The 22,266-nt window shown below is 38.6% G+C and overlaps 1 long non-coding RNA gene across 1 annotated transcript; it reads left to right on the top strand.

Moving 5' to 3' along the window:
- The first annotated feature begins 5,574 nt into the window (after positions 1–5,574).
- On the top strand, positions 5,575–21,242 carry LOC130575004 (uncharacterized). The gene is made up of 3 exons (XR_008965504.1): positions 5,575–5,759; positions 14,892–15,029; positions 21,205–21,242. It is a non-coding gene; the product is annotated as an uncharacterized LOC130575004 (long non-coding RNA).
- The last annotated feature ends 1,024 nt before the right edge of the window (positions 21,243–22,266 follow it).

Below are 22,266 nucleotides of genomic sequence, written 5' to 3'. Positions count from 1 at the left end.
AGGATCTTGCACTTTACTTGTTGAACTCCACGGTGTTCCCACAGCCGCGGCTCTCGGCCGTCCGGGCCCACCTGGATCCATCCCTTCCCCCCACACGGTCACAGCCCCACACAGCTCAGTGCTCTCAGCAAATCTGCCCAGAGGGAACTCARTCTCCGACACAGACATGTCCTCGGGCTGCATCCAACATAACACACAAATTGGTAGAGGAGCTCTGAGTTAAATTGCCAGAAAGGCTKAGATCGATAGATGGATTCCTTTTGGCTTCATTTAGCTTTGGATCACGCCCTCAAGAAAGAAATAGATGACTACAGGCCTTAACCTGAATTCTCACAGGCAAGAGTGGAGAGGTAATCTTTCTTGCAGAGTGGATTGGAAAGCCTCTGCTMGCCTTTCCAAATTCTGTTCTAGGTATTTACACCAGGCCTGGGCGGCTGCAAATTTAGAGGGCGACACTGATTGTTTGGAGCTGCTTCCAGCAGGGCACTGTCATCGTGATATTAAAAAAAAAAAAAAAAAGCTATCAAAGTAAAAGGGAAGTGGGGTGATGGAAAACTAAACATTTGCAAAAYGGGCCGGTTCTTTGAATTTCCCAATCCATTACATAACAAAAATGCATGAACTGTGTGATTAAGAATACTAAGTAGTAAGTACAGAAATCAATTCTGTTAGTGAGGATTCAAATCCCCTTGAGGATTTAAAATGTTTTTTAGAGTCTAAGGAGGTGTGGGGGGGTGACATCTTTTCTATAAATGMATAGAATTACTAAGCACAAGGGATTTATTTAACCAGGAAACTTACATTACTGAGATTAGACATCTCGTTTTCAAGRTGCTCCGGGAAGATAATGACTCCTATACCCATAATTCACTGTAGACATCAGTTTTGTCTGATAATACATAAATTGACCTGATGATAGAAGTTAGCAGTTTTCACTCTAAATTGCAGTATAGTGCTAGATAGCAATAAAGAATGTGCRGGCCTGATTCATTGAGTTTCTGTAAATTATAGGGCAGAGGATTTGGCTCTCCTGTTTAGGAAATATACATTTCCTCTCTGAAACAGAGATGCAGTTTTTCCTTTGATTAAAATATAAATGCTCTGCMAACCAAAGTTAAATCTTCTGGAAAAGGGAAAGAACAATGTGGTTATTTATCCTAAAAAGAACTTTAGCCTCAAGGAATAGCTGAATGTTACAATGAATCATATGGAAAACACCATGGTCTTTCATGATGCTGTGGTTAAATGTGATCAGTTAGCAAGAGAAGATGCATGAAATTCTGATTGCAGAGAATTTGATGGGAATTTTGGCAGCGACTTTAATAGGCACAGAGCTTCCCTTGGATCCTTGAAACTGTGAAAGCGTTTTACTTGCCTATTTGATTTTGAGTTAGGGAATATTGGCTCTTCTTGTCTTTATTTGCTTGATTTTCTGGGCTGAAGTAAATGTTATAGCATTTTATGTTGAGTAAGCTTAAAATAATCTCCAACTGAGCTAAACTCTGTTGAAAATCCTTGTTGCAAAGGTGTAAAAACTGCTGTATTGAATTTATCCCTGCATCTGTAAGATTGCCTTTTCAGAGGAGGATCAGAATATTGCAATTTGTCAGGGGTGAAGCTTTTTCCTTACCAATTTTTAATTAGCTGCTGAATGTAAAAGGAGGAAATGAAGAAGCTGTCTCTAAATTGAAGGAGATTCTAAAAGAAAAAAAAATCAATACCGTTTAAGGAATCAGATTTTTAGTTGATACTTCATGGGTCCTTTCCAAACTATTAAGTAGATGTAATTTAGAGCCACTGATTGGAACATCTGATTCAGGAATATCAAATGTTAGTAGCTCTCTCTTAGAGACACTGTCGTGTTTGTGGTCTGAAATGGAGCTTTCTACCATTTGGAGTGCCTTCAGGGGATGTTCATAACAGAAAATGTTAAACTTGTCTTAGAGGAGCAGTCTCCCAGGCTCCAACAGGGGCTTCTCGTGGAGCTCTTGGCCAGGGGTTGAGGATCACACGGTTTTGCACAGAACTGTTTCATCACCTGACTGTGATGAAACAGGAGAAGGGGAAACAAGGCAGGGGTTTTATCCAGTGTGCAGCTGCAGGATTGTCCTCACATATCTTGGTGAATTTGTGGTGAATGCAGTAGGCACTGGCTGAAAGTAAGTGCTGAAAGCTCTTCTTTCCAAAGAAATGGGACAGCAAGAGGAAACCTCTGWCTTGATTTCTGAATCTCCCACTTTCTACCAAGGTAGTAGGGATGCACTGTGTTTACCTTGAAATGATGATAAAGTAATAATAAAGTGAATAGAAAAATGTGGCCACTCACCCTATGAGTAGTTATATGTGTAACACTCAGACTGTATCAGGCATTGCTGCTTTTAGTTTTAAGCCTGTATGAAAATGTTCTGAGGTTARATAAATGATGATCAGAAGAGAAGTAGATGTGCATTTTAATTAAGGATTGATATGCTGCAAGAGGAAAAAACAGAGGAGGAAGAAAATAAGAGTAAATGTTGTTTCCAGATCTACTGAAATGTGCCCAAGTTAACAACTACTAATGCATTATTTTATCTTTGTCCATCACACAAAGAAATCTGTGAGCTGCACAACCCTGCTGATGAGCTCTCCCAGTGGCAGATGAAGCTGCACCAGCAGTGGTTGTCATTGGAAAGGGAGCCTGGAGCCAGGGCTCAATTGTGAGTACCTGTACTGTGGCTCGACCTTTACAGCTTGTATGCCACATTAGATTATGGATTGCCACTTACTGTGAATGCACAGCTGAAATCCAGTCTCCTGAAAAGGCCAAGGATGCCTAGAGATCTCAGCTATAAAGTCTATTCATTGTGCAGAAATAGAAAACTCAATATACAAAAGCCTCAATTTGTGCATTTTTTTTTTTGAGGATGTAGAGCCCAAGCATTTAGAAATCAAGCAGCAGTGAAGAGAGAGAGTTAAATGCTAATAGTAAAGCAAGATTAAAGCTGGGAAGTGAAGGTTCAAGTGTTTGACAAAAAACTTTTTCCTGTCCCCTCATTATAGTGTGGGTTTGCTGTTGTTATGCTTCTGCTGTAGCAAAGTTCTCTATTTATACCAGATAAAATATACACAGAGGTCACAACACCGATGTTACCTTCAAATTTGATCTATTTGGTTACTGTTTTTTAATTATTTTCAAAGCTCAGATTCTTTCCACAGGCAGCTGTTATATCAAATGGCATTATGAACTCTTGCTGAGTATTTTATTTATATTATTCATTCTGATAATAAGCTGTTRCTTCTTATTTTAATTATTCTAGTAGGTGTTTCCTTACAGTTTGTGATTTATCTGGTAGTCTAATGTCATCTATACTTTAAGCCTATCAACAAACTTGACCCTTACAGAAGGCTGTATCAGTGAATAATAAACATTTAAAGTGTTACTTTTTCATAAGAAGAATTTTAACACTGACAGTACCCAAAACCATGTAATAACGTGCATTTTTGCCTTCCTACACAGTTGCTTGCCACGTATATGTATCTGTAACTGTTGATGAAGGCTGCTTTTTCTATTTTAATGTTTATTCTTAAATTATTCTCTTTTCTGCATGTCTACAAATATAAGCAAAATGAAAACTTAACAGCTTAGTGGAATGTCTGCACTTTCTTAGTTATTCTAACCTTGAGGATCTGCGGTATAAAATTAAGAAACTTCCTCCCAAAGGTTTTCGAGTAAAGAGGCAGATCACCTCAAAAGCTGCAAACTAAAATCAAGAGCTTAAATCAGTCTGAACGAAAGACACATTTCCCTGAGTTACTTATTGTCATTTTATTATCTCTTCAGTCTTCCTGGAGTTTTCCAGATTTACTGAAATGGAGTTTTCCCGATAGCTATTACTGTAAATAGGCATTAAAAAAATAATAAAAAAAAAGAAATAATTCCGTGTAGCTGGGATATGGTGCTTTTGGTCATTATTTGCACAGTGCTCTGCACATGAGGTTTGTGCTCTTAGTTCAATTTTTCCAGCTGGAAAACCTGAGGCACAGAAAGAGTGAGAACTTGCTCCCTCACAAGGAAACTAGCAAGTGAGCCATAAAGCAAATGCAAGCCCATCTGTGGCAAACTTGGTCTCTCAAATGTCTATTTTTGTGTCACTAGGTGGTAATTGACAAAATCTGTTACTGCTCCTCAAGTTTATAGGAGGAGTAAATGAGAAGTTTCTCATTAATYTGCTTCTGAATGATAACATTTGTCAGAAAGCTCTTCACAGCCAACCTTACTTTACTAATATGTGAAACCAACCTGAAATTATAAATGAAAAGGAGGCCTGGGAAAAGCCTTCAAAAAGACTTTGACATGCTTCACAACAAATTGGAAAAGTGTAAGCTGAGGATTTTTCTTTTTTAAATCCCAAATCTTATCAGGATTTTAAGATTTGTGTGTTTGTTTGTGTGAGCCTTGTTTGGGTTTTGCTCAGGGTAGAAACCAACTTTTGTTAAAATATCTTTATCCTGCCAAAATACAGACACTTCAAATTTGCTGTGATGCAGATTCAGACTACAAAATTACTGGAATAAACTGAAAAAATAGAAGTAGGAGCAAGGAAAAAGATGCCCGTTCTTTTACAAATATGAAGCTGCGGGCACAAAAAACGGGAATCAAGACCTTWGTGGCAAAATGACACTGCCTCTCCATTTGTGGTGAATTTCAGCTTCTCTCTTCCATACCAACTGCTGCTTGTTCATGTAATCAAATTTCATAGTATTCCTATAGAAAGCTATGGGAAATTAATTGTGAGTTGGTAGGCAATATTATTCCAAACCCAGTCTAATTTCAAGTATTTCATAATCTGAAAAAAAATTGAGGCTCACTCTACTTTCAGCATTAATTCTTTGTTACAGTCCTACTCCACTACAGGTGATGGAATTTTCCTGATTTATATCAGCTGGTGACATAGGTTACTGTTTTTCTCTACAATAGCTTCTCCTTTGTTTGCTTGTCTGCACACCTCTCACTAWAATCCATGGATCAGCTTTCACCACTCTCAATTTTTTATTTTCCAGATTTGTTTTCCAATGGCAAAATTCGTTTAACAATCTTCATCGTCAAGATGTCAGCATGCCAGGCACCCAGTTTGGTAGCTATTCTTTATAGCCCAGGTGTACAATTTCAGGTTTTTGGCTGGTTATGGGTACTTTTACTTTTTTTTTTTGGGGGGGGGGGGGGGGCTCACAGGTGTTTTTTGCAAAGTTTGTAAGCAAGCAGCTTCCATTCAAAATGTAGTCAGTAAAAACTACTGAATTTTGTACATTAATTCATATATATAGGAAACCAGCATTTCATAAGAATTCTGTCTACTGATAATCTCAGTAAGCTGAGAAGATTTGCCTYGGAGTTAGGTGCTTGTGCCAGTAGTCTCAGACAGAAAGAGTTTTATTTCCCTTAGATGATAAACTTTAATGGAAATAGCAGCCTGCAAGAGAGCATTTTCTGAGTCCATGAAAATCATTCAGACCGTGCTTTTGTTTTGCTAGTAAAYATTGCTCTTTAATTCAGAAAAGAGTTTGTACTGGCCTGGGGAAGCCTGTCTCATTTGATAATGGGCTCTGAATCCAGTGGATTATTGCAGGGATTTTATCTTGCAGTAATCTCCAGGGAGAAATGTACAAACAGCTGGGAGAGCAAGAAGGAACTGCATTGTGCGGCAGGAGTTTGTGGAGCAGAATTTTAGGGTGCTGGAGTGGATCTAAATACCAACATGAATCTTTTCTGTTTTTCTCTGGTAAGTGTGCACACACATGTTTTTGTTTAATGGGTTGCTGAGTTCATAAACTGAACTGGTGGGTGTGTTTTTAGGGAAAGATACTGAAGATTTTATATCACTAATGGTGCAAGGGTTCTTTAACAACAGTGAGTCTCTCTAGCCTAGATGAAGGAGTTTTCATGTAAGAAATTGTATGCACTAAAATATGATTCAGTAAAAATATAAAGCAGTGAATGTATAAAAAATGTTCCAGGCACTATCCGTGACTATTTCAAAACCATGTAGATTTAGTCATGAGGCATTTAATCCAAATACAGTAAAATGCCTCATAAGATAAAATTATGAAATATATTTGCTATAMTTTGTTTTACACTAGGGTTTTGTTTTTATTTTAGATAATAGGATCAGTTTTCCTTCTTAAGTAGTTTGGGAGAACTGCTAGAACTTTACAAGCAATCCTTTTCTATCAAGCAAACATGAAAACGTAGTCATTAGGGTTAATTCTGTCAGGGCAATATTTGCACACAGACAGGACTTGATTTAGGATCCTCTTTAGCTGGGGTTGCTTTTTTGCACTTTTCCTTTTTTTTTTTTTTTTTTTTTTTTTTTTTTCCTTGTCCCCCTGCCCTATTCAGAATGAACAGATAAACCAGGATAGGAAATCCACAGAAACTGTTTCTCTTTTAAGAGCTTAACCATCTGCCAATACCAGTGTCTAATATTAGTAATGGTAATTAAATGAGTATATTTACTGTATTTACATGGCATGGAAGATCTGTTTTCCCATTTTTCATCTTTTGTCCAGATGTTTRTTATATCTTCCCTATAAATTTAGAAAGAACAATAAAAGTCARTGTTCGAGCTGCACTAACACAAACTCAAATAGGGCAACTGCTTTGTGTAAATCGTTGCACCTGATTGCTAATACTATCTTAGTGCAGAGTCCTGGTGTTTTCCAGATCATAAGGATTAAAAGCTGGTTTGTACTTAAAGAAAAATGCAGTGGTATTTCAGAATTCTGTGACAAGAGTCACTGAGAAAAATAAGTCCCTGGGAACTCAGTGACAATTTTGATCATGGTTTAGTGTGAATGCCTGTGTATTTGTACAAAGCTAACAATGGCTTTGTGGTACAAGCTGTAACAGCTTGAAAATACTAATTTCAGAAGTTCTTTGGGAAAGAACTGTTCTATCAATATTCTACTGTTCTATTGGAGCAGCTTCTTGTTTTCTATGTAGTTCACTTTTAAAAACGRTGTTGAGCCTTGTATCGGTTGAGAAACCAACATTTAGACAAAAGGTCAGGTAGGTTGTGTGGGGGAGAGCAGGTCAAGTTCCAGTTTCCCTGTTAAACTCAGGATGCAGCACCCAGGGTTTCTGTGGGAGAGGCACTGGCTGCAGTGATAATGGATAGTTCAGACAAGTGAAAGCTGGTGCCATGATAGTTTCTGTAATGAAATAATTAGTTCTGTTTAAAGATTGCTGCTAAGAAGATAACCTCCGTTCTTTACAAGCTTTACACGGGAGCCATTCTGTCCGCTTTGGTAATCTTCTGCTCACCCAGCAAAACACCTCACAAGTTATCAGCATCTGAAGAYAATTTATAGGTCATTAATGTGTTTCATAAAAGGAAGAGCTCTGTGCAGTCCTCCCTATGCCTGTGACACRGAGCAGTTGCTGTCAGTAATCARATTGTCTAGCTTGGAAATGAACTGRTGATCCACATGTGTGCATTGGCCACTTCTGCACTGCAGCCCTGTGACTGTGAAAAGGCTGGCTACAAAGGAGTTCTAGTATCAATATAAGGCTATTTTTCCCTTTAAGAGAGTCAAGTCAGAAGTARTGAACAGCAAAAACATAATTAGGATTTAAAGACAACTTTTAAAGGTGCTAAGGGAGACAGTTCCTAAGTAGATGCAAATAGCCACTGATGAATAGAAATCATGTCTGATTTACATCGAGAGAACATCTGTAGTAACTGCTAAACCTGAAACCGTGAAGAGAAATTCAGACTATTGACAGACAGAACAAAAAGAGCTTTATGAAATAGATAATATTCTCATGGAAATATTTACCTCATGTAGACTGACAAGACTTCAGACTGCAAAGCTTGTGCTTGTGTATACATGTGTGTGTTCATATGGAAATGTTAAAATACACTGGTTTATAGCTCAGAAAATAGGTTTCAAATTTACAGTGGTTGAAGTAATCAACTACTTGTGAGACTGACAATAAAATTCGGTTTAAAAAAAAGTTTAACCAGACTTTAGGCTGATCCAAAGTGGTAGAATATCAGRATAGTTAGAGGAACATCTGTTCATACTGTTGAATTTGAATTTGCTTTCATATCTTTCCATAAAACCCAGATACAGGTTTAGCACGAGAGACAGTGTTATAAGCCAGTGTAGCAAGCAGTGATGTGGGGGCTGGAGACACACAAGTCACACGATGGTTGTGAAGGGGCTTTGGAGCCTGAACTGGATCCTCCCCTTCCCAAGGGAGGCAGACAAGAATTATCCCAATCTGTCACCACCTGGGAGTCCTTTGATCTCCTGTATGAGTGCTCCAGCGTGGGGTGTTGCCCCAGAACTACTTTGTATCCTGAATCGACTTCAGAATGATTTGGGTTCTCAAATGAAATAATTTTTCACATCAGACTCATTGCCTTGGTCTCAAGGGATTTGCAGGCAAATTAGATTTGCCTTCAAAACCTTGTGTCCCTTATCCATTTACAAAATGATCAAAAGGATAAATATCCCTTTCTTTGTAGCTATATTATGTTGAAAGGTCAACCTCAGACCCTAAATTTGCAGTGTCATTTCCATCTCATGGTGCTTAGCATGTCAGCCAATTGAATCAGAACAACATTCTTGGTATTATGGGCAGAATAGAGAGGGCCCAAATCAASCACTGCTTTTGTATGAATTGCAAAAGTTATGCTTCCAAACCGCCTGTTTTGATACACTGCCTCATAAATGGCTTAATCCGGCAAATCTGAGCAATAAAAGTTTTTATTGAATTGTGAAGTTCTTTRGTTAAGGTAGAATATTTTTCCTGCATTATTTTCCTAAATTGGCTTTCCATTATAAAGGATATTGGAGGTATTCTGAGGCTAGCACTGGGGTTRGCACCAGCTCACCTTGAACACTATCTGTTAAACCTTCCCTGAGTTATACTCACAACCCCTGCCCTTCAGTAAAATTTCCACAAGAAAATGGATTTGAGAGTTGTGACAGACTCCCTTACACAAGGCAATACTGAACAAGTAAGTCCTACATACTTTGGCAGTGGACAGTGGCATTAGTAATGSAATTAATGAGGACATGGAAGAATTTCAGGTAATTAAGAAGGGTGAACAACTCATCTAGCAGAAGCCTGTGTGAGAAGGGCAGTAGAGAAAGGCTGTGGTGCTCCTAATCATGGTGTTGTTCAGATCTGTTATTCAAGTTGAGCACTGGTCTTAACATTTAAGCCAAACAAGATCCCTTTCATTTGTCTATTTCTTTCCCATATGGTGCCTTTCTAACCACCACTTTTGCTAAGTTAAAAAGTTAAGTACTGAGTGAAAGTCTAATCCTCTTAGTGATTTTCAGCAGCATTGAACYAGTTATATGTTTTATTTTGATTGTTGGTTTAAAGATATGCTGACAGCACTATGTAAAACATATTACATCTGATGTTATAAACTGAAACAGCCCTCGGCACTAAAAGTTAATGTTTCTATGGTGCAAAATGCAGGGAGAATAAGTATTAATAAAAGTGATGTAGTGGATAAATTATGAATTAGCTGGAGCTCTGTGTGTTAAAGAAACCATAGAGTAAATACMGAGAATTCTAATGCTGCTGTGAATAGTGGGACCTGATGGTACTTAGAAATGGACTGGATTTAAAAAYATGTTTAAAAAAAGAAGCATTAGCTGAATGTGGAAAGACCTTCCTCTAAAGTGGAGTGTGATTAAAAGAGATCTGAGTGGTTGAACTTTGTAGTGCTTCCCATGTAATCATCTCCATATAGCCCTTTTTCCTTTTAGCTGGATTGCTATCATCCCACCATAYATGGGATTCCACCCGTAAACCTGAGATGGAAAATGACCTGGCTGCATTACTAAATGCTCCCTCTCMACCTTATGATCAATATAGTCTCTGCACGCCATGTTGATGATAATATCATGCAAAGGAAAGAGCTACAGGCAATTATTTTCTTCTAGATCTGAACCAGGATATTTTGTCCCATAAAACTCCTGAAGCAAAGAGCTTCAGAAAGCTTTCTTATTCCATGTAGGATAAAGMAAATGTGCTAACTACTCTAGAATAAAGTTGTTCTTTTATTCTGCTATTTCTCATTTTCCTCTGTGATATTTACTATGTTCAGAACCGCTAAAAAATTAACACATGAAATGAAAAACTTAAATGACTGGCAGGTTTTGGTATAAAAGTAGACAGAACTGTAAAATAAAATAAAATAGAAAGGAGCAAGAAAATTTAAATTTCAGTTAAATACTTTGAGTTGCCCTCAAAGAAAGGCAATTACTACAAGGAAAATATACTCTTATAAAGTATAAAACCAATAAGCAAAGAAAACAATTTTGAAAACTGAAGATGTATTTTCTCTGTGTTGGGTGTTCTCTTTGTCACTCCTGTGCTTTTCGGTGTGAGTTTTGTTTCTTGCACTTGCTTTCCTGGTTGTYCTCTTTCACATCCTTTCTCTCTCTCTCATGTCCTCACCCTTTCTTGTGTCTGCGCACAAAAGCCTCCTTTCCTCCCTTCTTTTTCTCCCCCCATCTCCTTTCACTGTTCCTTGCCTAATTTTTTCTCTCCCTTTTCATCTTTGTCATGCTCTCTCTTTCACGTGAGCTCTCCTTTATGCTTCTGTCTCTTACTTCGACAAAGTCATGTATTATTTGCTATTGAGGGAGAAGAATATGGTTACATTTTACATTGCAGAATCCTGGAAATTTGTGACAAGGTTTTAAACTCATACTTTTTGTCTAGAGCACATGATTCTGCTCTCTCACCCATTTTCTCTTTTCTCATGACCTCACTCTCTTTACTGCACTCTCATGACCTTTTTCCCTTGCTTAATACTTCATGGCAACTCAATCTCAAGCTCTGGTGCTCAGTTYCTTGCACCCTGTCTCCCTTTCCTGAGACCTGGGTTTGTCATGAGAATTCCCTCTCCAGCCTTTCTCACAAGTTGTCCTGCTCCTTCTTATCCCCCTCCTTGCAGCCCTTCTCTCCCGTGGCGTTGCTCTGTCTCCCCCCTTCTGACCTCAACCTTCCCTCACAACCTTGTTCTCATTCTCTCCTGCCTCCCGCACACTCACTTTCCTGCCTTCTCTTTCTTGAACATTTTCCCACACACTCTCTTTCTCACATTCTTTCTTCCTTTTTCTCACACTCGCTTTCTTGTCTTTCTCTCACACGTGCACTTTCTTGCAGCCTTGCTTGTGCTTTTTTGCGCACTTCCTTTCTCAMGCACTTGCCTTTCCCATGATGGTGCCTTTCTTGCACCCTTTATGATTTTTGGTGCCTTGCTYTACCCTTTGTGATTTTTTTTCTTGTGCTCTCCTGCTCTCATGCCTACAACCCTGCCATTTCTTGCACCCACCCTTTCCGGTGCCCTCCTGCTTTCTCACGAGATTTCTCTTTTATGTGAGCATTCCCTCTGATGTGGCCTTGCTCTGTCATACACTCATTTTTCTTATTCTCTCTCTTGTGCACTTCCTTTCTCACATCTCACTCTTTCTTGCATGCAGGGATACTTTCTCATGCTCTGTCCTTTTCTCACACCTTGATTTTTCCTCACGTTCCCTTTCTTGTGCCCTCACAGKCTTTCTCACAGCCTTTTGCTTTCACTCCTTGATGCCATTTCTCACTCCATTTTTCTGCCCATCTCTGTAGGTTTTCTCCCTCTTCATTTCTTGTGCATTCCCCTTCTGGAATGTTGCCCCTCTCTCGTGGCCTCACTTCCTTCATGCCTTCTCTCTTTCGAGCTCCTCCCTTGCATGTGTTGGCTGTTTCTCCTACAGCCATGCTCTCACACACTATGGGCTCTATCCCATCCCTGCACTTCTCTTTCTTGAGGCCACCCTTTCCCATGCCTTCACACTCTCAATTTCTCACATGGGCTTTCTCTCTTGTTTGATATTCCTCATATTTCTTTCTCTCCCCATCATTTAACATTTCCCTAGCACGCTCTTTCTCTCCATTAATCTTACCTTCCCTGTCTCACACTCATTCTCACTTCATTTACTTTTTCCTTTCTTTCCCATTCCTTCTCCCTCATCATTCCGCCCTTGCCTCCATCATGCTCACACTCTTTGCTCACGCATGCCAACGTTTCCTGGCACATTTGCTCTTCCTGAATGTTAATAAGCTCTTTCTCATGCCCATGSTCTTTCTCTTGTTTTCTCACCCCTCACTCTTTTTCATGCCTGGTCTCTTTCTTTCACCTTCATGTTTTTTCTCACCACCTTGCACCCTTCCTTGCAACCTTGTGGCTTTTCCTGCAACCATGCACTTGTTCTTTCCCATGGCATCATTCTCACTATCTTCCTCATGACATCTTTTTTGCACACCTTGCAGCACTTTCTGTTTCTTACACACTATTTCCCTCTTTGTTTTGTGGCCTTTCTCATACACTTTTCTGTGCATGCGTTCACCCTTTCCTATGCTTTTGTTTTCTTGTCCATGCGCTCCCTTTGTCATACCCTTGCTCATTTCCCTGCACTTTTTGGTGCCCTCCCTCTCTCGTGTGCTCACTCTTTCTCATTCCCTGGCTCTGCACCTGCACTTGCTATTTCCCATGTGTTTCCTCTCCACCTCACATGCTCCTGTGTTTCCTCCTGCACTCATACTCTTTTTGTTCCCTTTTGTTCACCCTTCCTCAGGAAAGCTTTATTTCCCATCCAATATCTCTATCYCATGCTCTCTTTCTTGTCCTCTCCCACTGTCATTCATGGCTCCCCTTTCTTTCACACATTGCCTTTCCCTCCCTTGCTATCTCAACTCTTCTTCCACACCCACTCCCAGTTTTGTGTGCTGGCTCTTCCTTGCACATTCACTTTTTCCTCACTTTTTTCCTCACTTTCCTCACTTTTTCCTGTTTTTTTCTCAGTTGTGCTATCCCTTGTTCTCCACTCTCTGTGTGCATCCTCTTCCTCACACCCTCATAATTCTTCGTGCCCATCCTACTCCTTCTGCTCTCACTCTTTCACATGGACCTGTTTTTTTTTTTTTTTTCTGCACACTTGCTTTTCCTTACGTGCCCACCCTTTCTCACACCCTTGAGTTCCATCATTCTCAAACAAGATTTCTCTTTCTTGCTTGAGCTCTTTCTCACATTTTTCCTTTTTCAAGCACTAATTCTCACATGCTCCCCTTTATGCCCTTTTTCCCTTTTTCTCTGTTTCACCTCTTATCTTTCCCCCTCTCCTTCCTCTCTTKTCCCTGCTCTTTTCCCCACTTCCCTTCTCTCTTTCTGTATTCCTTTGGTGTATTTTCTTACCCTCTTCTTCCCCACCACCACGCTCTCCTTTCACTATTCCTTATCCYATCTTTTTTCTCCCTTTTTAGCTCACACACTCTCTCTTTCACATGAGTTCTCTTTTACTCTTCCATYCCATCATTATGTACTCACTTCCCCAAAGTTATGTATTATTCCCTACTGTAGGAGAAGTGTATGGCTGCATTTCACATTGCAGAATCCTAGAAGTGTGTAACAAGTTTTTAAACTCATCAGTTTTTTGTCTAAAAATGCTCAATCCACAACTTTGGAGGGGGAGGCTGAACCATCATTGCTATATGGCAAAATACTTACAGTGATAAAAAATAAATGCAGTAATAAAAAAAAATGCAGTTGCTGTCAAAACCCAGGCTCAGCTGGATGTTCAGCACTTCCATATGTTTCATAAACTAGGCACCAATTTCCCAGGAAGCATTAACTCATTAGTTCCTAGAATAGGCTCAAGTACATAACTTGAGTATTTTCAAGAAGTTCACTGCGTAATATTTCTCCCAAAATATTTATTTTGGTTTATCAAGAATCTAGCAGACTGAGGCAAATAAAGATCCATTGATAAACATTATGCTTGCAAAAATTAGTCATGTCTTTGAACTGCTGCTCCACCAGTCAAAAATATTGCCTGTAAAGCTTTACATATTAATAATATAACTTCAAATATACATCTGTGTTTATCTTCTGTACTGAAGGAACAAATGCCTTTAAATAATAATATACCATGTTAATTTCAATGGTGTTGCTCTGCTGTAAGTCACACTGCTATAAATTTGATTTATTTCTTAATTAATGCAGTTAAAATTAGTAATCAAAATTCATTGGGAAAATATTCAGCAGAGATCAAAACGGCAACATCTAAAATCTAGGATCATCAGTTAGAGTGTCTTTGGTTTTGCCATCTGCTTTCACTTAACTCTTGAATTATGAAATAGCAGTGTGTGTATATGTAATCCTGGCTCTTGGAATTGTGGGATAAATATGAAAATCTTAGTTCCTATTAAAATGTTTATGTTCTTGGTGGTTGGAGAAAAAAAACTTTACGTGTGCATTGAAACATGGAGTTAAAAAATTTGAATACAAATGGAGTTTTTAATTCTAGCCATTATCATTATTTTGGGGACTTAAACCATAATTGTCAAATTCTGTGAGCTGGCAGGATTTTTTTCTGTCTATTTCCAAGTAATGGGGTTACCTTTCTGCATCAAATTAACTTTATTTTCCTGTATGGAAGTACTAACTAAAAAACATTTCTATGGTTTATATTAAAGTTTTCATGGTTTATGGTTTTCATAGTTTTCACAGGAATTTTCAAGTAGTTTTCAATTGGAGATAAACRCCTGATTTTACTCCTTCTGAGCAGGTAATATTAATTTTTGCTGTACCCTCAGCTTTACAGCTGGCAATCTGTGGTGTCTAACTCATGACACTGTGAACTCCAGCATTTGGGTGTTTATTAAAATCAACTTCTATATGCCTTTTTTGAGAAAAACCTAAATAAAGGATTTCAAAACACAGGGGAGAAAAAACACACTCCCTTCTGCAAATCACACAAACATCTTGTTTTTTAAATAGCTRTTAATTTACTATGTTTGCAAGCGTCCATCATTGAAACTCTGTTTAAATGTGTTTTAGGAGGGCTCGATGGACAGCTTGTATGAGCCTGTCCCAGAACATCAGGAAGCCAAGGATACAACTACTCCTGACAGCCAGGCTGACACTCCAGTGAGCACACATGTGAGCTCTGGGCCGCCTGACAGGTCCATGTCTTTGGTAAGTAAAATTTAATTACAAAGCATGCAACACATTCTGCAAAAAAATTATTGCTCTGTATGTGGGCACATGTGTGTTCTGCTGGCCTATATGCCAGTTTGGACTATTTAGGCTCTTTAGAGCCACTGTTCAAATCTCATCTCTGTAGCCAATGACCTGATTTCTGTCCAGTCTTAACAAGCACATTTGAAAAGCAGGTCATGAGTTTCTCTACAGCGAGCAGCAAAGGGAGATTAGTGCAGCTGCACTGGGCAAGGGAATTTCTCTTTGCAAGTAACTGCATATGAAAACTCTGGGTATTGATATTGCTGTGGGTTGTCTCTGCAGAGTGTCCTGTTGGTGTCTTTGGTCGTCCTTTTTATTAACACAAAAAATGCATTTCTAAAGTGGGGGTTGTATGAATTTTGTAACTGATGGCCTCTGGAATAGACTTGACATTTTACAAGACCTCATTACGCAAACATGTGAAGGAGGTTGTCTTCTGGGTTTTTTTCTTTTCTAAATTATGTTACTCTACTTAAYCCTTTCTTATTTGTGTGTTACTGGTAAAATATATGAGGGGCTTTGACAAATACAAATACTTTAACATGGTATATTAAATTTCATGATTTTATTCTTTTCATAATCTCTAATCTCTGTTCTTTGCTATGCAATGTGCCTTTGCTTATAATTACTGCTTCTATTTCGATGTATGAGGCAGGCTGGTGATTGAATAGAGGGGAAAACAGGATGCTCATCATTCAGAGGAGATTGTCCTCCCTTCAGACATTATGCCAAGTTTTACCCACGTGCACTCTGGCTTAGGTACCAATATCACACAGCGGGTTTGCACACAGGATTTGCTTGGAGAAAGTGCTGRAGCTGGTGGGATACGAGTATGGCTGGGGAGTTGTGGCATGCACTTGTTAAATTGCTAAAGGGCTGAAAACAACTTGTTCTTCTCAGACTCTTCTGCTGTAGCCATCTCACTCTGTGCATGTCCCTCTCTTCCAGATCATCACGTTGGGACTTTKTATAATGGCCCTGGTTTTGAGAGTGCAGCAGAACAGAGATCTCAATATGATTCCTCATAGGATCAGTACAGATATATGAGCCTGGCCTCTGAAATGTCCCTRCTAATTATAATTTTCCTCCAATAGGTAGGAGATGGTCTCCTGAGTGACGGGGTTTTCCCCGTTACCAGGCTGTGACCTTGTCGCTATAAGAATGAGCCACCTCTCCAATGCTCCAGTTAAGAGAGTTTAATTGTGGATGTGAAATAGGGCTGTAACCACATCCTAACATGGCTGTAGCATCCTCACTGTRGGAAGCTCTACTTTATTTGTACTTGTATTTCACATGCATAATGTCTAAAGATGAGCGTTATAGTACAGCTCCTACATCTATTCAATCTTTTACCCCTTTGCCRTGACACCAAAATTAATATTCAATCACTGCTACACTAATATCTCCTTGAGCAGCAGATGTTTATCTGTTAGAAGCAGTATTAGTCAAGGTAAAATGAAAGTGAAAAAGGCAGATTTGATTTTTTGGTTTGTGCCCAGAATAGGACATTGGATGGCCTAAAGAACCAATAGAAAACTAACAGCAATTGCCCTTTATTTTCTCAAGGTATGGTAAAGACACATCCACAGCCTCTTGCTTTGCTGTGGTTTTCACAATGTATCAGACTAAGATCTAAAACTGCAGTGGTTTTCTGCTTTTTATTTGGCAGCATTACTTCAGACTTTTCATTGTGTCAGTATTGAGTTAGGCTTCATAAATTATTCGGCTAAATAAAAATAATCAACCTATCCAGTTGATTATTATCCAGAACTTTCTTTTCCTTGAGCCAACCTGCAGAAGCAGATTTGCTACTAATGTAGGATTAGAAAATCTTATACATTAATCTGWACAAATTGTAGCACGACATCTTTCCCCTTGCTCAGTGTTTTGTGGGATGGCACTGCATAATCCATGAAGATACATGYATAACAATGAATAGAGGAATCCAGCACTTTTGTTCCTGCTCCCTCTTATGATATATTTTTATTTTCTTAAAGGAGATATTTTGGTGATGACACATTAATTCATCCTTAAATATAAAGTTCATCATCAATAAAACCAATACCAAATGGGGCATKCATGCTTGGCTCACTAGGTATTAACAAGAAGCTTCTCAAGGCTGGCTCTGGGTTTTATTTTCTGGTTTGAGAGAATATTCAGCTCAGCACTTAACTAAAAATAACTGGATGCTGTGTCACTGTGCTGGCCATGGAATCAACACGATTATTTATAAAATACTTTCTAGAAATGGAAAACAAGATTAGCGATGACGTGTCGGCAGTAAGACCTATGGAAAAATGTCGCTAAGGCCAGGGGCCTGTGTGTAATCTTATCTGCTATTTCTGGCATGTGAGTTATTAGAGCTACACCTTGGATGAAGCCGTTAAGCTTATTAACTGAGCCCATTTGTACTTCTCGCCCATTTTTAATTCCGTCACTCGGCCCAGGCTGCGGGGCAGCCCCCACAGCATGATGAATTCGGGACATTATTGGCTTCATTTAGCCATCCATCATTATCYGGTAATGCACGTGTATAAGTGGGCTGCTAAGTAGGTCTGGACTCGAGTGAATGTTTAAATGGTTGGCTGCAGCACGGAGRGTTCCACAGAGCTGTGAAATCTCCGAAGGGTGGAGCAGCCTGGCATGGCACACTTCCTCCTCTGGAGGCTTTGACTTTMCTTTTTCTCATACAACTTCAAAATCGACAGGGCAGGCATCCAACATCAGCTCCTGTCACATGAAAAAAGGGGTGACTAGGGCTAGAGAAAATTCTTACATGTACTTTAACAAGGGAGTTTTTTTCTTGCAGTGATCCCATCTGTTGTGATTTGTCCTAATCATAGCTGGGCCATGRAGTTCCTCTGGAGATGTGGGAAATACGGAATAGTGCAGTCACAGAGGCTGTGCAGGACATCATCCAGTGAGCAYACTCTTTGGACACTCCTTTTTGAACCATGGCTCTTTCTGATCCTGGCCAAATACCTGCCCAAATGGCACATCCAGTATGAAGAATAATCTCTCTTTCACGTGCAGTGTTCTTCTTTACATAACTCCAGAGATCTGCTTAGTATTCAGAATTATTTGCCAGGGAGGTTTCCACTCTGGGTTCCTGTGGTACCATCCTGGGCCTGTTATGCACACTTGCCTTTTGATTTTAATCCTCTTGAAAAATTGACTTGCTAACTTTGTGGTTGCKTTGGCTGTTGCTTAGCTTCAGTAATACACTCAGAAAGAAAGAAGAAAATGGATTTATGGAGTTGTTTTTGTACTTCATGCAYAGCAAATCTGAATTGGACCTTCCTCGGAAACAGCTGGTAGCCATGAGCACATAAYGAATCATATGGATACTCTTTTGCTATTAACTGGGAAACTGAATTTCTATCTCTTGTTACTGAAACTGTATTTCTACTTCTACTGGTGTTACAGTCTTCTACCTCATCACCTGTGTCCAGCTTCTCAGAAAAGTCTTCAGAATTAAAACATTTTATATATATAACCTGCATTTTCATATATATCCTGTCAGACTGCAATCACCTAATGTCGTAAGATCCACGTATTTTTGAACTGCTGATCGTGATATGGTTGACTACCGTGCATATCAGAAAAGTGCCAAATAATTTATCAGTCATTCTAAACTGTTGCCAGGAAAATCACAATCGGTTGTGATACCTGCTTGAATCTGCAAGGTTGTAATTGACCCTTGATTACAGGGAGGGCAAGAAGAGGGCTAATAATCTGAAATGGTCATTCCCCTGTTTGCAAATCTTAACACACACAGGAGCTCCAGCTTTTCTCAGCCAGCTTGGAAWCACCAGAGGGTTTAATTCAATTTCTTTATTCAGAGTTATTTGATAAAATCGAGAGAAAAGGACTTTATCAATAATTTCATCATGCTGGGTTTCCACATGTGCAGTTTGTTTCTACAATACAGATTGTTCACATTTGGGATAAGGAAGGAAAAAATTGTTCCCATAAACAAGTTAATTATGCTCTTTAGAGAATGTGGAGAGTAAAGTCCAGGTGAACCTTAATAAACATTCTAAGATAAAATATGTTTCTAAAATCCAGTTTCACATTAAAGTAACATACAATTTTAAATGTAGTAAATGATGAAAAGACACTTTAAAAAAGTACAAGCCACAGTAATTTATTCTTGTACCCCATTTTAGCCACCTGATTCACAAATAGCAGGATGAGTGTGTTGAATGAAAGGTGCCATTTTAAAATGTCCATTTAAGTCCATATTTCATTGTGTAACAGCATCCCGTGGTATCCTATGAACTCACATCAGTCATCACTTCAATACATGATGTATTGTCATCAATGCAACTTTGCTGGATTTTAGGATTTGTTTTCAAGTTGTGGAGCGAAAGATTAAATCGTGTTTCATGGTCCTCACCAAGAGTTTGGTGTGTGAGGACATGAATCAAGTCTTTCTAGGTACATGACCACAATAGGTCCTGTCTCCAGTTTTTTCCCTGGATCTTATAAAGATTTTAAGTTACAATATCCTTTGGTCTCTGACCTCCATGCACAATGCTTCCTTTAACAAACCTCTTTGAAATCAAATATTTGATATTTTTCAATGAAATGTTGACACTACCCTTTTGGGTAAACCTTAAAAACACTTTTTAAACATTTTTTAACTTCTCTGTGTTGTTTGTGCATCTCATCTAGTCATTTCTCTTGAATTATTTAAAAGACTTGTCCCAAGACTAAAATGCTGACTTTTTTTTTCAGCAAGAAATTTATCTTACATTGCTAACATTATTTCAAAGTGAGTGATAAATTCGATATAGTCTTTTGATCTGCACACAGCATCTGTGAACAAATCGACATAGGCAAAAAAATGATGTGGAAACTGCATACAATTATTAACATTCACAAATATCCATGCTAAAAGGACCTCCTACGCTCAGCTAAAATAACTTAGTGCAGGAAAACAGCCTTTTCTTRATGTACTCCCTGAAGAAGCTTAAAAAAAGAAATCTATGATGGGTTTTACAGAAAGGAGGGGAAATGTATAAAATGCTCAATTATGCACTTACATGGTTTTATGTAGTACAGGTTTTGTTTTTTTATCATGAAACCTAGATGAGATTTTTTTAATTAATATGATCAGATTTATGCAGATGTACTTAGTGTTACAGGAAGGAAATAAATTAAGCATAATACTATGAGAAATAGGTCCAGATACACTAAGTTTTCATGTTTATAAAATAATGAATGGTTAATTTTTTCATTCCTCTTGTTGCACAGCAGATTGGATTGGTATCATCGTGGACATTTTTATCACAGTTCCTGATTTCCAGGCTGGAAGAGATACAGAAGTTATACAGTGCTTTGATATTCTGTMTCAGGAGATGTCAGAATAACACAGGAATAGAGATCTCTTGTGTCCTAGCAGGACATTCTCAGGTTTTCCTGCAGTTCAAATTAAACTCAAGTCCACGGTTAATTGCACAGCAAATATATATATTGACATGTGCTGGCATTTTTTTGCCCAGCAAGKCACCCTTTTCTTCTCTCTTTCAACGGCTACATAACTTCTCCTCCTTCCCACACCTCATCAGGGTATAAATATTTATTGTCTGGGCCCTGGGCACTGTGTGTCTTGCCCCCARGCCAGTGTTTGGTTCTGATTTGGTTCTGATTTCTCAGAGCTTTCAATTTAATTTACAGTTTCCTGCACTCTTCCACATTCCCCTGTATGTTTAGGTTTGCAGAGTCTGCATCCCATGTCCATCAGAAARACACATCCCATTGTAATGTGTGGGTATTTAATTCTCAAAAAGTTTAAAAGATTCAAATTATGGAAGAAATATGATCTTCATTCTTGGGGTATGAGCATGGTTCTCTGGCTTTTCAGGGATGTTATGATTGTCAGCTGCCTGGGAGTCATGGATAAATGAAGCCTCCTGGAATCAGGAGACATAACTACAAATATTCTCTGATGCACTGTGTCTCTACAGCTTCAGCTGTTGGAAAAAGAAAGACTGGAAATGTTAGTGGATACGAAAAAACACACATCAAAAATATATAATTCATTGTCTTTTCAGTGAAAAAAAAAATATTTGGATTAAACATTTTTGATTTTCATGGACCTTTTTTTCTCTATCTTTTTTAAAAGGAGTTTCCTGACTTTGAGAACACACTGACCAAAAAAAGAAAGTAAGTTGAGACCAGTTCAAGGTCTACACAGTGTCACTATATTTGTCTGTACCTTTCATCCTTGTTGTTTTATTAATGTTTGCGAATGTTGCTTTCATTCTCATGGAGTACACGTATTAATGTTGCAGTTGAAGAGCACGTAATAAGCTTGTAATGCGTTACTAAAGCTCTTTTGCCATGACTTTTTCATATCCACAGAGCTTTCTTCCAAAATATCAGAACCAGGACAGCTAAAATCAAATGCAGTTAATCTGGGCTTGGTTTAACCATATGTCTGCTTTTCTGAAAGATTGAAGTGGTAACCTATTTTATAGCATGTTTGCACCATTGACCTGATAATCTCCTGCAGAGATTTTTTTTTTGTTTGTTCTTGGTTTTGTTTTTAATCCAAGTAAAAAACGAGTTTGCAAAATGATTCAGATAAAGCAGGTCAGACATTATTTTATGAATCATTTTTGTGATGGCAGCATCTTTTGAATCCATTCATGAACACAATGCTGTGGTTTGGGCTAATGAAAAATATTTATTAGCAGGCAGAGGAATTTATTTTGAAAATTCTTTATTGCTTCAGGTTGAAGGCTATTGCATTACTGAAGTGGTCCCCTTCAGATGAAATCTGAAATCCTGCCTAATGGAATGATGCAGACGGATCTTATCTGTCTGCTGGGACAGACATGAAAATCCCTGGAGTTTTTGTTGGGTTTTGTTTTTTTCATTTTTGGTGGGGCTCCACTAAATTCAGAACATCAGTGTTATCTATGTCTGTTGCTAGGAAATTTCAAAATAGGTAAAGATTTCTAAGAAAATGAAGAGCTCTGGTCTTAACTAAGAGCTTTAATCTATTTCTGGTTATCTGATAAAAACACTAGTAACTTACCAGCTGCAAACATCGAGATGTGGGCGCTCATCTGGGAGATCTCAATTACATGTCACCACCCAGGACTCAGTGAAACTGCTTCCAAAATTTCATTAATTAAAATAGGGCCATAACTCTATTACTCATGGATTTCTCATCATTCTT

This window comes from Malurus melanocephalus, unplaced genomic scaffold, assembly GCF_030028575.1.
Source record: "Malurus melanocephalus ecotype Western Australia unplaced genomic scaffold, MMel_1.1 scaffold_95, whole genome shotgun sequence".
Taxonomy (NCBI): Eukaryota; Metazoa; Chordata; class Aves; order Passeriformes; family Maluridae; genus Malurus; species Malurus melanocephalus.
Note: the sequence above shows the minus strand (reverse complement) of the source record. Positions and strands in the feature narration are given on the sequence as shown.